General features: G+C 38.2%; 1 long non-coding RNA gene across 1 annotated transcript in view; it reads right to left on the reverse strand.

Annotated features, from left to right (window-relative positions):
* LOC122794295 overlaps positions 1-15,648 on the reverse strand; it is a 354,718-nt gene extending 339,070 nt beyond the window's left edge. Inside the window, exon 1 of the long non-coding RNA XR_006363631.1 lies at positions 15,498-15,648. This is a non-coding gene — a long non-coding RNA (uncharacterized LOC122794295). The remainder of the gene's footprint in view (positions 1-15,497) is intronic.
* Positions 15,649-17,183: the final 1,535 nt, after the last annotated feature.

A 17,183-nucleotide genomic window follows, 5' to 3' on the forward strand; every position in this document is an offset into this window, starting at 1 on the left:
ATTTCATCAATAGGATAGTCGGCAACTTTTCTGCTGTTAGCCATGCTTATCCATAGAAAACCAGTTCTCAGCATGCCAAAATGTTCTTTCATAACTTTTTCTGTTGTGTTAGCCATTTCCCTTTTCACTTGAATATCTGTGTACATTGAACTGTTTAGGATATTTCAACAAGCCTCTATTGTTAACACCTTTTATTACAAAAACATTTGTTCCACACAAGCATATTCTGTTAAACCAAATGCATATTTCTTTCACACTGTTGCTATGATTACCAAACCTCTCTTACGGTGAAGGAAAAATGCTTACATAATTCTATCAGAACCAGAAAACCACTTGCTGTGAGGTGACAATGCTAACCGCTGCACCACTGTGCCACCCAGCTATAAAGACTAGTCTGCTGGAGTTTTTCAACTGTTAAATTCTATTCATCATCACTGTAACACTGTCTATACATCTTTAATAATACACTTATGTGCATGTGCTTATTTGTGTGAGTAAATCTCAGTGTTATAATTGATAATGTATACTTACGTAAAAATAATTACCTTAGTTAGTAACAGTAATGTATTACTTTAAAAAAATAATAAGTAATAGTAATGTATTACTTTCACTGAAAAATAACTAGTAATAGTAACGTATTACTTTTATAAGTAACTAGCACAACACTGGGCTTAACTGCTGCTGTCAGCTTGGGCTGCCATGCAGCATCTTCACTCCTGTTGCAATCTTGCGTCATGTAATACTTGTGTACAGCACCTCGCTATCCCCCAACACAGGCACAATGAAACGCACTTATTAAGTTAACCCTACATGAGAGGTCAAGTGGTAGGTGACTACAGAAAAGCACTCAGCTAGTGTACTTCACCAAACAGCGTCAATCTACATTTATTTTTCAGAATCTGCACCTTTTAGGAGATCACTCATGCATTTTCATGCTGCAAAGTGTAATACAGTTTTGCAACACAATTAAAAGCATCCTTAAAATTAAGGGAGGTCCGTATACAGTGGTCCACAATTTTGACAGAACCATACCATCACCCAGGAAGGTTAACTGTAATACTACCCACATAGTCTATTTAGCCTCATGTGTTTCTTGCAATGCATATTATGTGGGTAAAACTATCAGAAAGCTGAAAGATAGAATACATGAGCATTACCATATCATCAGGTAAAAGAAAAACACCAATGCCGTCTTTAGGCATACTACAGTCTGACCCAGTTACAGAAAGTTTACTTTTTGTTGCTATTGACAAGGTGATGGCTGTTCCACTTGGGGAAGGCATTACGATTTTGGGGTCTATATCACTTAAACTCTTATTTAAGTGAATACCTCTTCATTGAACCCTTTCAATCGAATGTGCTTTTTATCGAAGTCTTCAATCGAAGTTCTTTTTATCGAATTATTTTTGTTGGCCAACACTGGGAACATCATATCTGAAGTAGCAAGTCCTGCCTAAACTCCACCCACCATGCAACAATCAGTGAAAGTTAATTAATAGTCATACAGATGGCAGCATGAATATTTATAGTTTATTTCTAGTTTACCCTTTTCATCAATGTAGTGCGATCTTGGAGTTGGCATATTTAATTTTTGGGGGGGGGGGTGCATGAGGGCACAGCCCTCCCTTCAAAACAAAGGAGAAAAGCTTGCAATTTTTAAATGTTTAATTACTGAGGCTATGTGCACTTTTGAAAGTCAAAGCAAACTTTATTGTCATTTAGGACTACACAAGTACAGCCTAAACGAAATTCCAAGTATCAACTCATCAGAGAGTACATAGGAAGAAAGAATAACAAGAACAACGGTATAACATTTCAATTTAAAAAATATATTCAATACAAGACCCACAGAAGAATAAATAAACCAATAACAGCAGCAAAAACATACAAGCCCCTCAGACAGTCATAAAAGGAATACTGTAAATAGCAGCATGACATAGAAGGATTGCACGTTAAGACTGTTGTCCTTTGTTCATCTGCATCAAACAGCAGGCAAATGCACATGAATAAGAAAATAAACTGCGATATCAAAGAATGAGAAGAAAAAAAAAGATATTGCACACTATTCAGTTGAGCTACATATTGCAAATTACTGACTAAATAAATCGGTGGCTGGTATCAGAGGTTATAAGTCTCAACACTGTTGGATAGAAGCTATCTGGTGGTCCTGCAGCAGACTCTCCAATATCTCTTGTCCGAAGACAGTTATGTAAACCAGTCGTGTGCAGGGTGAGGATTCACAAACTAGTCGTGTGCAGGGTGAGGGTTCACAAATTATTTTGGATGCAGATTTAATGCTTTTTGCTGCGAAGAGATCCTGGATTGATGGCAAGTTGGTGCCCATGATTTTTTGGCTGCCCACACCAGTCTCTGTAGCTTTTTTCTTTCTGCTATTGTACTGCTCCCAAACCAAACTGTGAAGCTAGTAGTGAGAATCCTCTCAACTACTCCTCTGCAGAACAGTAGGTGGGAGCTTCGCTTTTTTGAGCCTTCTAAGAAAGTGGAGACATTGGTGTGCTTTTTTGATCAACTGTTCAGTATTCATAGTCCAAGAGAGATCCTCCAAAATGTGCACCCCCAAAAACTTTGTATATTTGACCCTTTCTACCTCTTCACCATTTCATGAGTGGCAAGTGTGTTGTTGACCTTTTCCTGAAGTCAATAATGATTTATTTTGTTTTACTGATGTTCAGGTCAATGTTGTTCTTAGCACACCAACCAATCAATGAGTAGACCTCGTCTTTATAAGCTCTTTTATCCTCCCCATTGATAAGGCCCACAACCATAGTATCATCTGCAAACAAAGTCATGAGTGAAGATGGTGAACAACAGAGCACACAACCCTGAGGAACACAGGTGTTGAATATTATGCATCCTGAGGTGTTGCTGCCCGCACATGTTTTTTGCGGTCTGTTAGTCAAGAAGTCAAGGATCCAGTTGCACATGAGCTTTCTAACTCCAAGATGTACAAGTTTATTAATAAGTTGCATTGGAGCCACTGCACTGAATCTGAGCTGAAGTCAATAAACAACAGCCTGACATAGTTCTCTTCCCTCCAGATGACTGAGGGAGAGGCGAAGTGCCATTGAAATAGCATCTACAGTGGATCTGTTAAACCAATATGTGAACTTTTCACGGTCAAAGGTGGATGGAAGGTTTACTGACAGATGCCTTTTTACTAGCCTCCCAATGCATTTCATGACATTTGAAGTTAGAGTAACTGGTCTTTAGTTATTCAGGCAGGCTGGATTACCTTTTTTGGGGAGAGGGACAATATTCAATACCTTGAAGCAAGAGGGAACTTTACCAAGAATACGGGAAGTGTTGAAGATATCAGTTAGAACTGAGCATAGTTGGTTTGCACAGCCTTTAAGTACTTTGCCCAGTACTTTATCATTACCAGCAGCCTTCCTGTGGTTCACCTTCTTAAGTTGAGATCTCACTTCATCAGAGAGTTAACGCTCAGCACTCCCTCTTCCTGGTCGATAGGTAGCCTTGTAGTAGCCACGTTGTTCTTCCCTTTAAATCTGCCAAAAAAGGAGTTCAACTTGTCCAGGATGTCAGATACATCATCAACACACTTAGTGATATACGTCATTACTGCTTCAGTGTAGTCATCTATGTTCACCTGTTCTCTGACACAGCTGCCTCAATGTCCCAGCAGGTACTATCAAAATAGTCTTGGAGACATTCCAGAGCCCCCTTATGCAAGACCCTGATCTGCTTAACTGTGGGGTTTTCTCTGATCAGAGCAGGTTGGTTGGCTGGTAGAAGCATGATGGTAAGATGGTCAGAGCTTCCTAAGCCAGGTAGTACAGTAATACAAGCTCCAGAAAATATTAAAATTAAAAGTAATACTAGTGTAAGTTTTATTTAGGTAATCATTTTAAAAATATTTTAAATATTAAAATGAATGTTTAAACTTTTTAAATGTTCCTGTTTTATACAGTCGTTTAGTGATGTCAGAGTTGACGTTTTGTTAGGTGCCCATCTAAAATAGTTTGATCTTATTTAGTTAGATAATTAAAGACTTTGGCAAATAGGATGCTCAATTAAATGGGTTTGACGAAGAGGTATTCTCGTAAATAAGAGTTCGATTAAGTGATATACACCAGAGATTTGGCTTGAGCTCAAGGAACTAGTCTGGCAATTGTGGCTCAATGCCTCAGTTTCACCAGGGTTAAATGACTCTGTTTCCATTTCCAGTGATTTAACCATGAAGGCTGCTATAGTTTAATCATTTTATTAATAGTTATTCATGTATACATTAAATATACAACTTATACATCTTACTTATATAAATTTTACACATTTTTTTATACTGCAATATGTTTACCATCTTAGTGAAATGTACTGCTTGCTGTTTGGATTTGCACAGCTTTTTTTCCTGTGGTCTTGACGTGCAGTGATTTAATCTGATTTAACATGATTAACCAATTAGGTACATCACTGTGCTTCTCACTGGTGGGTTGTGTGTATTTAATGTATTAGGTTTCACCAGAATTCACACTGATGAAGTATTTTTTTAAATGTAAAGACAAAAGTGAGGTACTCTCTCAACTGTACCACTTTGGTGTCTCAAAGCTTGCCTAAGAAAAAAGTTACCTCAGGGGTTCTGAACACTACTATTCCTCACTCATGGATTGCAACAGTTCTCGAATGCTGGAAAAGGTTAATCTCAATCTGCTACACTGAAAAAACATATTTAAAATGTTATAATTCTCATTTCTCTAACTAAATCCTTGCTATAACCCGTCACCAAATGCATCTTCAATGAACTACAATAGATATGCAGCCAGAGCAGTAACTGAAGATTGTCATACAAATCACCTGACTGCAACCTTCAACTGCATCTGTGATGCAACTTTCATGCAAACAGTAAAAAACGTTGGTAGTTGAAATGGAAAAACCTACTGTTTTGGTGGTACATTTTCTGGTTTCAACAAAAGAACAGTGCAGTTCCTTTCTTTCTTATGACACTGATGTACAATGGCTTTAAAAAGCGGTGGCATGGGCCCCTGCACCCATGCCTAAATCTGCCACTGATATACAAGCATTCAGAAAGGATGGTTTTAGTACAATATTGTAAACAAATGTATATCGGGCACAAATATAACATACTGTTACAATAGATTTCACAATGTAAACCCCACCAAAAGTTGATTGTAATATGCTCATTCTTCCCATGTATGCATAAGCACTTCAAGTACTTGGGTTCATAGGTTGGTACTAGGCTATCAACCCTAGGTCCTATACAAGCCTAGCCATAAAAATTCCCCGGATATTTCTTTCCAGACTATTTACTTCCCTGGACCCCTGTCTAGCAGGGCGACAGAAAATTCACCCCGGGGATCACGTCATTCTCCCATCCAATCATCAAGGTTCCTTCTGAAGAGGCCCAAAGAGGCTCTCTGCTTGACATGTACGGGCAGTCTATTCCAGAGTCTGGGGAGTCTCTGGGTCAGGAACCTATCCCTCCAGCATGCTTTGTTTATTGTGGTGACAAGGTTTAGATCCCTGGAGCGTGTGGCTCTGAGGGATTGGGATTTCAAGTGTAGCATGTCCAAAAGTTCTGGGTTTGACATGGCCTTGTATGTTAAGCAGAGATCGCCTCGGAGTAGACGATATGCGACAGTACAGCTGGAGTTTTTTTAAGACCGTCAGCATAGGGCATCTGCTTTAGGCCTGTGATTCTTTTAATGAGGTATTTCTGCGACCTTTCCAGTTGTTGCAGAGGTCTTGAGAGGTACATACCAAATGGGGCATTGTATTCTATAATGGGTCTAATGAGAGATGAGTACAGTGAGACAATGACCTCCTTTTTTCTGGATGAAAGGCCCTTAGTGATGAGGTATGCCACATAGGATGATTTCCTGACTGTTGTGGTGATGTGGTTATTGAAGGTGAGACCACTGTCTACCTGTGTCCCTAAGTCTCTTATCACACTTTCGGTATTTAGTGTACTGACACCTATGTGGTAATTCACAGGTACATGTTTTTTCTCAAAAGGAATAACTATACATTTCTTGGCATTGAGCTTGAGCCCATGGCTCTGGCACCAAGCATCTGTTTCTGTAAGGCCCTTTTGTAGAGTATCCACATCATTCGGGGATTCAATAATGGCTCCCAGTTTGCAGTCATCTTTGAACTTTGTCAGCCAGTGTCCCTTAGTGTTGGCCTGTACTTCAGAGAAGTAGATGCCAAACAAGAGAGGTCCCAGGACTGAACCCTGAGGTACTCCACTTGTCTGGAGCTGGATTTGGAGTCAGTTACATTTACAGTGTGGGTTCTGTCAGTAAGCCAGTTGGCAACCCATCAAGTGACGTACGGATTAATGCCCAGCTTAGTAAGTTATCTATGATTCCAGAGTGGGTAATGGTGTCAAAGGCCTTGGCGAGGTCCAGATAGGCTGTGTGGACTGTCTTACCCTCGTCCACGGCTCTGGAGACTGATTCGAAGAAGTCAATCAGGTTCAGGAGACAAGATCGGCTCTTCACAAACCCAAACTGGGTGGAGCCCAACACAAGTTCCATTATAATACGTTCCATGGCCTTGCAGATCAGGCTCATCAGACTGATGGGGCGGTAGTTCCTGGAATCCAAGGTGGATCCCCCCTTGTGGAGTGGAAAATAAACAGCCTCTGCAAGGCTCGAACCCAGGGTCCTGCACACCACAGACAAAGTGATTTGCCACTAAGCCATGCCATCAACAAATATGTAAGTAAGAAATTGAATGCTGGGTACCATTATGTATGAGTTTGTCTGCCCCCCCCTTTTTTACCTCTATCTTATTTTACGTCTCTCCCAGTTCTGTTATTTTTAATTTTTTAACAAATCTAAATTCCTGAGGAGCAGTCCAGCTGTGTACCTCCCAAGGTTAGGGAACATTCACCCTCTGCTCATCAATGGACATCCTCACAGGATTGGGGCAGTGGCAACAGTCTTGTAGGCATCCTGGAACATGGCAGCCTGGCATGTCTCACAGAACGAGGGCTTTGGGACTTGATGGAGGATGTGGTGGTGCAGGTCATGGATAGACAGCTTCAGCCTCTCAAGGTTTCTCTTCAGCAGATGGAAGACTCACTGTACCATTTGGTGCCAACCACCGCACCACCACAGGCCCCTTGCCCCCTCAACATCAGGGTCTTCCTTTGCAATATCATCTGCAATGAAAATGTTTGAGGCCTTGTGGACTGGGGACTGTTGCTAGGCACCAGTCCTCATCATCACCTTCCTTCCCTTATCCTCTTACCCACACAATCTTGCCTGTTTTCCCACTCACACTACCCTCTTATATGAAAAAAAATAAGGGGGGGTCTATCCCCAACAAAAACGTAGTATCCTTCCTCTCCCTCCATTTCAAGGAGAACTCCCTTGATGTGCTCCTATTGTGTCTCCCCTTTTTCAGTCTTTCCTATTTCCCTCTTTCCATTCCTTAATGAAAACATCAGCGTGTCCAAATAAGTATACAGCAAAGGAAATATAATACCCCCTTTTTTAAAACAATGGTCGTGCAATCTGCTGCATGTCCCAAGTCTTGCAAGGATGACAGCACACAACCTTGATCATCCAAATATATATACAAGGTCATACAAAGCCTATGACATTTGCATAGTCCTTAGCACATACTTAACTCTTATCTTCAAGAATTTTACACTTTTGCTGTAAGTAGACACTTTTATCAAAATGCGTTTGCATTTCTCTATTCATCTCAAATATCCTCTGCTGACTGTGTTTGCATACAGACATAGCAGTGCTCTTCGCAAATAACTGCTATGAAGCTGTGAATCCTGGGACTACGAATACCACCCAATAGCTCCACTGAAAGTCATCTTAGATTAAACAATTTTAGTGTCATTTTTTTGCTTACATCTTACCCTTTTTAATGTTGCCTGTTACTAAATAGTGTAGTGGTTAGAGCGTATGCTTTGCAAATGGCCATTCCCGGTTTGATCCGCACTGTAACCAATTTATGGACAGTCACGGTGGTGCAGCAGTTAGCGTTGCCGCCTCACAGCAAGAAGTTCTCCGGTTCGATCCTTGGCTGGGGTGCCTTCTGTGCAGAGTCTGCATGTCCTCCCTGTGGTCATGTGGGTTTCCTCTGGGTGCTCCGGTTTCCTCCCACATCCCAAAGACATGCTGTAGGTGGATTGGACACTCTAAATTGGCCCTGTACATGCGTGTCTATGCCTTCTGTGGAAGGTTGGGTGCCGGGCTGGCAACTTGACACCATAAAACTCCACTACCAATCATGAGCGGACAGGTGATCCGCTGTGGCAACCCCTAACCGGGAAAAGCCAAAAGAAGTAGATTAAATGGTAAGTCAGTTAATAAAGCCAGCCTCAAAAAATGTCAGGATGTCACAAGGAGCTACGAGTGTTAAACTGAACTACAGAAAAAAAGTGCTACAGGCTTGAATGAGTGAAGACACCAGATTCTTGAAACTGTACACATTTCTCCCCAGCACAAAAATTCTAATGGGTCCAAGCACTGCAGTTATGGTCTTCAGAGTTTCAGCAGGCATGTAGTTAGTCACAGATATCAGAAGTCTTTTTTTTTTTTTTTTTTTTTTAAGGAATGGATTAGTATTATTGTTTGATTGCTTTGAAAAAGGAAAAGCTAAGCTGCCAGAATATTTAATGAAAGATTAAAGATTCATATGTTAGTACTATGCTAGCTGCCCCTACAGGCCATTTTAAGCCTAGCCAATTTTATTTTCAAAGGTGGTACTCAAACCCTGTACCTTGTGTCTACAAGGCAAACACCTTACTCATTCTGCCAACTCCCAAGTTGGAGGAATCTGTTAACCAGTTAATATTATCCATCAATAAGAAATTAAATGAATTTGTAGAGAATATGAGCGAAATGGAACAGAACCCATTAGATGAATACATATGAATGCTATCACTGAAGGTAAAGTGAACTACAAAGGAAGCTTGTCCAAGTTATACAAGTTAATTATAAACAATAAAAATACCGAAGCAAAATTCTGCAACTTTTTAGACAGTAGTGGATTGAGTGACTCAATAGAGGTTAACAATAAAACTTTGTTATATAAATCAGTTAGTCAAACTTCAAGTTTATACTGGAAAGTTTTATGTGGAAATATAGGTGTACAATGTTTGTTACTCCCTATAAAATATTGGAGTTTATTAAAATAACTTCTTCAGTTTGTTGGAAATGAAGTAAAGACGTAAAAGCTGACTGTACACATGTTTATGGGTTCTGAAAAAATAAATGTATATTGGAAAGAGATAAGTATGTTTTTAAGGTGTTATGGTCTGACAATTATTCTTTAAATCAATAATACTAATGAATGTGCCACTTCCTTTAACTGTAAAAGCCAAACAACAAAATAAGGTTCTGGATTATTCTGGAAGTAGCTACAAAAGTTATTACAAAAAGTGGAAATCAAACTCAGTTTCTACATTCCAAGAATTTTTAAATTTAACAGCAATACTATGTAGAATTGAAAAAGAAATTATCAGAATAAGACCTACATCATACTAAGACTTTTAGTGGTTGGGATAGCCTTGAAATGTTGCTACTGAAATATCAAGACTCCTAACTGAATCATTAAGGTAATCTTATACAATGTATTTCTAACACTGTACAACAGTATGTGATGTTGAATTTCTTCTATTCTGTGTATATATTGTAAATATGTAAAATGAATAAAAAAGTATTTTTTACATTTTGGAAACTGGCAACTTCATTTAAATAATATACATATTTTTTTAACAGCAAAACAAAACTAATGTTCTTTTATTTTTAGTTAAATAAACATGTATTATATGCTTTCCTGCAATTCTGCAAAATCATGAATGTGAACAAAACTGTGTTGGCTGTTTTCTGTACACAGGAAATGACAGGAACTATTTTGTCACCCTGTGTATAAATACCTGTACCTCTAAAACAGCTTAACATATATTCATGAAATTTTCAGGGAGGGTTAGAGATTACCTAATAAACTCTTATACACTTTGCTCCTAGCTACAAAGGCAAATGAGCACTTGCAATTTGACTTTTAATGAAAATAAATTATTTATAACGTAATTTCATATGTCATAGAAACAATAAAACATGAGTCCAGAATGATAATTTGCAAATTTTACAGTTTGCAATTTTAAAAAAAGTGTGTAAAGTAAAAATATTACTATCAGTTATATGCAGATCAATAAACATAAAACTACATTCACAAAGAAATACATAGCGTCATGATCTCACACATATAAAAACTACGTGTTTACATATAAGAGAGATAGCTTTACTCTTATGTTGTGACAAAAAAATAAATTAAAAAACTGAAGTGCCAAAGCAAATTTCTCATAAATATGCACCGATTCTCAAGCTATACATTCAATGACAGAAAAAATGTAATTAAAAACTGAAGTATTAAAGCAAATTTCCTATAAATATGCAATGATTCTCAGCTACAATTAACATGTATGAAATGTAAAACACATGCATACGTGCACATTAAAAGTTGCCCTTCTATGCTCTGTCACATACATGCAACTATAGTGACACCATTTTAGGTGATAAGGTGTATATATGCAGGTTATCTGTCACAGACTGTACTTCAGAATGTTCCGTTCATTCTAAACATTGTGGCCAACACAGTAATACACCCTTCAAGTATAACTTTTATTCATTACACATTTATGCTTGCAAGATATGCCTCCACAGTATATTTCACAATCACCTTAATGACTGCAATAACATAGATGTAAACTGCTGGTCTTGAGAAAATATTACCTAGCAAAAATTTGTACAGCACTGCTAGCTAATGATGTATTTTAATTGGCTTGTCAGGTAGTGCAAAACCTGTGTTGGTACAATAAAAGGTATTAAATTACCTCTGTGTTCAACTGTATTTTTTTTCATCCCTCCTACTCAATGTGTTACTGTAGGAAGGAATTTACTTCCTAAGGCTTTTTCAGATGTCTTTTGTTTAATTTCCACAAGTCAAGTCATTATAAACGAGTTACATTAAAGAAGCATGCAATGACCTACAGCTATCTGAATACTTTTCTGTAGAAATTACAAATGTTATAAAGTTCTGTCTATATTTCCTACAAGATAAACAGTGAAGTCCTTTATCACATTACTATTATCTAGTTTCTGCAAACAAGTTTACATAACTTATTATAAACACCACAATGCACAGTATTCTTTCTTGTTGCACTTGCACATTGCCTGTAATGTGAGATGTTACAGTATGATGAAAGAAATATAATCAGAATGAAAAAGCAGCATAACAGCCCAGCAATAACACAGCACAACATTAAGTAATGCACCTCTTCGTGAAAATTCCTGAAAAAAATTTCAGTTTCTACATCACTATTACTATTAACTTCCACTACTAGACTTCTGAACAACTTCAAGGAAGTGCTGTTAAAGGTTGGGATTTTACACATATCCATTCAAGTATACAAATACATTATACCTCTTAATCTGTAATCTAACTTCTGCAACTGAATCTGAAACCATACAACATTACTATTTATACAAAACAACAACACTGATGCATAGTACCTACAACAAAAATACAGAATGTGTTTATAAAACCATTTACTTTTAAAAACTCACCAAATCCTGCTGCTGACATTTTTTTCCTGAATGCAAGTAGTTTAATTTTTCAGATATATACACAGTATTCATAATCTGTGACACATAAAGCTCACAAATATAGGGCTGAATACTTCCATCATCACAGAAAGATAGAAGAGACACTGCAAAACCCACTTCATCTTTAAACTTCACTTTAAAAACTGTCCCATCTCAAAAGCAAAATTAAAAGCCTCTATTATTCATTGAATTCAGCACACACATACTCTCCTGATACATATACCCATACACATAAACACACCAAAACAAAGGCAGTATCTCCTTCCAGAAGCACTTCCTTCCTCGAGACAATTTCATCCACTTACTTTAATATTAATGAACTCTTGAAGATCCTGTGAATGGAAGTGTATGTGATTACTTTTGTTTAAAAATAAAATAAATAAAAACATTTAGGAAAATAACAGAGATGTGCTTCTAACATCAGAAAATGGTAAAAATAGGTTTAATTTATAGCAGCAGTGACAGTAGCTCTCTAATTTTTGCCGAGCGGACTTGCTGATTTGCACTATTCGCCTGACAGCAAACACAGTATTTACTCTGTTATGCCAAGCAGGTCAAATGAATACTACTTGAAATGTTTAAAAAACACTGGAACTGCAAGCAACATACAACTGACACTCTTATATGCAGACTTCATTTAAAGAATTGCATAACATGTTGACTTAATACCTATGAGATTTGAGATCCACAACTGTTTGGTTCGTAAGCTATCCACTGGAGAAAGACAGCCAACCACCTGCTGCACTAAGGGTGCAATGACTGTCATATTTCTCAAATATGTCAAACAGGAGATGCAGGTCCTGGTTTTGCTTCAGAAAAAAAACTTGTTCTGATAATACTATCGGCCAAACTAAATGCAATTCCAAGATTTTACATTACAAATGTATGGCAAAAAATGACAAAGTCCTTCAACAAATTCAGGAACGCAACAGTCACAACTACTGCTGCTGCTTCTAAAAGATATATATCCATGGTTCAGTCCATTTCATACGACATTTGCAGATTTTTCACTCTCTCCCCCCAAGAAATGAGTACCACTGCAAAACCTTTGAAAAAGCTAACTGGTTACCTGTGAAACAACATGCAGACTTTCTACTTGCCTCTCAACTATTTAAACTTACCAAGAAAGACACTTTCCCTCCATTAACTTTCAGACTGTTCAGAGATGCACCAATATACAACCTTATACATCTTAACCACTCATGTCCTCTCCTTAAACCCCCCCAAATTAGGCTTCAATGCACAGACCATGCTTTCTCAGTACTTGGCCCAAACTGTGGGAAGTCTCTCCCTTTTCCTTAAAGATTAGTCTTCTTACCCCATCTTCTGATCAGACATAAAAGCACATTTCAAGACTCTAGGAAAATACAACTACCATCTCTCTGGTCATATATCTTAACCTCTTCATTTCCTTCTAATGACTACATACCTTGCTACTACTCTATTTTTGATTGTGATTCTTTCAGCGTGACAACTCTGATTTCCACTCTTTGTATAATGCATGTATATACTGTATAATAATAAAAACGAATGACTAAAAACACAAAGTCTGTAGAAGTTTCGTGAAGGGAATGAAAGCACTTACCAGTTGGATTTTTATGTAATAAAGTCAATGTGTTTTTAGCCATTCATTTTTATTATTTTGCCTTTTTACGGCTATTTTATTTGTTTGTTTGTAAGTTTCGTGAGGTATTATGTATATAATTGTGTGTTTTCGGTCACTATGTACATAATATACTTTATCTATTACCTTTATACCCTCAAGCCAACTATGATACGCACTTTGTATATAATATATGTACATGTTGCACATTGTCATTCACTCTGTATGTAATATCATGTATCTATTGTGTTTCTCTAGGCTGAGACTGAAATAGGTCTAATAGGACCAGTGCTTTACCACAGTTAATAAATTCTAAATAAAATAAATGATAAACAATTGCTTACTATCTACAAACCACAAAGGGCTGCTGGGGTCAGTCGCTATTCCAATAATATAGCTAGAAACTAGAAAAAAATTCCTATATCAATCAGGTCTATATCACCCTTCATCTATTCAAATGATTAGTAAAAGACTTTCTCTCTGTCTCCTGTTTTTGTCATGCTCCTCCGGATACCCTTCATCACCTTCTTATACCTCCCTTTAAAGCACAAAAACACTTAATATGCTTATCCCCTTCTAATACTTCACTCTATTGTACTACTTTATATCCACTTCTAATTAGCACAGTCAAATTACCATTTCATCATTACCTCTCTATTAACACCTAAACTTGCTTTTCCCCTTTAATACCTCACTGTAATGTATTGCTTAAAGTATTTCTATCTGTGCACCACTCTTCTGTCTGTAAATTCTCAACAAAATGCTTTAATATTTGTGAATATCAATAAAAATGTATTATACTGACTACTATGCTATATGTATTCAATGAAACTGCATTTTAAAATGTATTATTGTAAATATTGATTGCATTAAATTTGTTACCTTGGCACTTTCCTTTGCAGGCCTGCACTGAACAAAGGCACCTGTGCCTAGTCAGACTTTCCTGATAAAGAAATATCAATAAATCAATAAATAAATACCCCTCAAATGCATAGAATATCACAGAATACCTAGCATTTTACCTCATATATTTTTTTGTCTGTTCCTCAGAAAATTTGTGTTTTTCTGGCAAATCACTGACGACTGAATCTCTAAACAGTAACAGATATTTCAATTTCAGACTTCATATCCTTAAGAAAATACACGCTAGTGCAAAACGTGTTATTCTAGCAACTTTCTCAGTTTATAGGGAAATATTTACAATTTGTAGGCGACTTTGGGCCTTTGCTCCCCATTGTCTTCGATTCTGTCCAGAATTTGTGTGTTGAGAACTATGTTAAGATTCAGAGAGAACATGATGAATGTTTTAGGAACCCAAGGCTGACAGCAATGGTGTTTAGTGGAAAAAAGTAATGCTCCACATTTCCACGCACTTTTTACTGCCAGAAAATCAGAAACGTTCTAATCGACAGCATATACAAGTGGCAAAAACAAGACAATTCAGTTCCTAGAAAAACAGTACCATCCAGGAGGTCTTATTAAGACAAGCTATCTATGTAGATACAGATCACTGCAATTTTGCCATAACGTAGAAGACAAATGATTGTCAGTTTTGCAGACTGGTGTGCAGACAACTGTACTAATTCATTTAGTTCATGAACCACTGGTTACAAGTTAGCCATGCATATCTTAAAACAACTCTTGCTAATAAAGATACAAGGTTAGCCACCTACATAACCCTTTCTTTAAAGTTATATTAATTTGTCTGCAACTTTATGGAACAATACAATGCATGCTTTAAAAAGCCTTTCAACTTGTCCCTACAATTCTACAGAACTTGGATATATGCACGTCATATCTATTACCAAGTGTAATTTTTGTATATTCTTAAACTATTATATAATTATACAATTATTATTTCTGGTTACATAACGTTGCCATTGTTCCTGAGCAGAGACCGAACTGGTCATTTGTGATCAATGCTCTGGTCTCATTCACAAATGTAAATAAATACAAGTGTTCAACACTACATCTTTACATCTCAACAGAAGTTTAGTTGCTTGTTGCATGCTGTCTCCTCCTGCAGTGACTGACACAACTGACTATGCCTATACACTACAATTTTAGAAAACTCTACACTTAAAGATATTGCACAAAAATACTATAGCGGTCACTATCCAACCCCCTCCCTTTGCTACTCCTAAAATGTACCACCAATCAAAGCCACCTGAGCAAGCCAAGCAGTGATCTACTGAACGATTCAGTTACCATTATTAATTTACCATTAGCCTCTACACGAAAAACTGTTTACTTCTCTGCTATACCTTTTCTTATGCGCTTCAGTGTAAACCACCCTCTGATGCCATTTACATCCAACATGCTCCAATTATTGAGCAAAGCATCAGCTACTACGTTGATTTCCGCCAACACTACAGCTCCTTAGTAACAAATAAAACTTAACCCAACGAAGTTAGTGACGGCAACTAACTCCTCCTTTCACGTACTTTCCCCGCAGATTTCCACGTGAACTCGCGCGATAACTACACATGAGTGTTTGGTCTGTTACCCGTAAGGGTTCGGAGTCTATCTTCAGAGTTACTCCAAACGTTCCTATTTGGAAAACTGCTTGATTGGGGGCACGCCATGAATTTAAAAAGTTTAATTTTACACTTGCAAAAAAGTAACAGAAACGCGGAACTTTTCTTTCGTTTCCATCACACATCTGATTCTGGCTCTAAATTTTGCTGTTCCCTTAACCTCTCCAAAAATTAAGATTTTTGGAGAAAACTTTTCTCAGAAAAGTGATTGTGGATTATTAAATTTTGCTGTTCCCCTTAACCTCTCCCAAAATTAAGATTTTTGGAGAAAATTATTCTCAGAAAAGTGATTGTGGATTACATTCTCGTTTAAGATTTTTAGAGCTGGAAGAGGTGGCATAATATTAGAACAGTACCTCGCAGCCGTGGTGGTGCAGTGGGTAGCATTGTCGCCTCACAGCAAGAGGTTCTCCCGTTCGATTCTCGGCTGGAACGCCTTCTGTGTGGAGTCTGCATGTCCTCCCCGCAGTCGGCTGACGTTAAAGACATGCAGGTAGGTGCGATTGTGAATGGGTGTGCCTTCTTTGAAGGTTGGGCGTGGGGCTGGCAACTCACCACCATAAAAATTCACTGCCAATCATGAGCGGACCGGAGTTCTGCTGTGGCGACCCCTAACTGGGAAAAGCCAAAAGACCTCGCAGGATGCGCAGTAGCAAATCTTGCCCTAACCACGCCTCCAGACCGACAGTTCCTGGCAACCTGTTGAATCTGCTGAATATTCGTTCCTATGCCAAAAAATATTGATGAATGCGTTATGCTGGCGCAACTAAAGCACAGGAGTGGCTTTTTGGTTTTTATTTAGGCAATCTATTAGAGAAGTACCTCGCGGTGGTGGTGCTGTGGTAGCGTTGCCGTCTCACAGTAAGACGTCCTGTTCGATTCTCAGCTAGAGCGTTTTCTGTGTGGAGACATGCGTGAATGGGCATACCTTCGTTGAAGGTTGTGCGTCAGGGCTGGCAACTCGGCACGTAAAAATCTACTGCCAATCATTAGCGGACCGAAGTTCCGCTGTGGCGACCCCTAACCGGGAAAAGCCGAAAGACACAAACAACAACATTAGAGAAGTACCTTGCAGGATGCACAGTAGCAAATCCCGCTCTAACCACGGCTCCAGGCCGACAGTTCTGTTGAATCTGCTGAATATTCATTTCTGTCTCGAAATGAATATTGATGAATGGGTGCTGTTGGCGCAACAACAGCACAGAAGTGGCTTTTTTGGTGCAGGAGGTGTCCCCCTGAAAAAACAGACTAAATGTAATATTTACTTACTGGTTAACTGTGCACTGGATAACCTCACAACCATATGAAGTAGTGTGCCTGCTAGTCATTGGGCATTTTCAAGCCCATTTGCCCTGTCAGTCATTACAGACGTACCCCTATCTGCACAGAACTGTGCGCAAGGTACTTCTCTAA

This window comes from Protopterus annectens, chromosome 2.part1 (genome assembly GCF_019279795.1).
Source record: "Protopterus annectens isolate FY-2018-M chromosome 2.part1, PAN1.0, whole genome shotgun sequence".
In the NCBI taxonomy this organism is placed as follows: Eukaryota; Metazoa; Chordata; order Ceratodontiformes; family Protopteridae; genus Protopterus; species Protopterus annectens.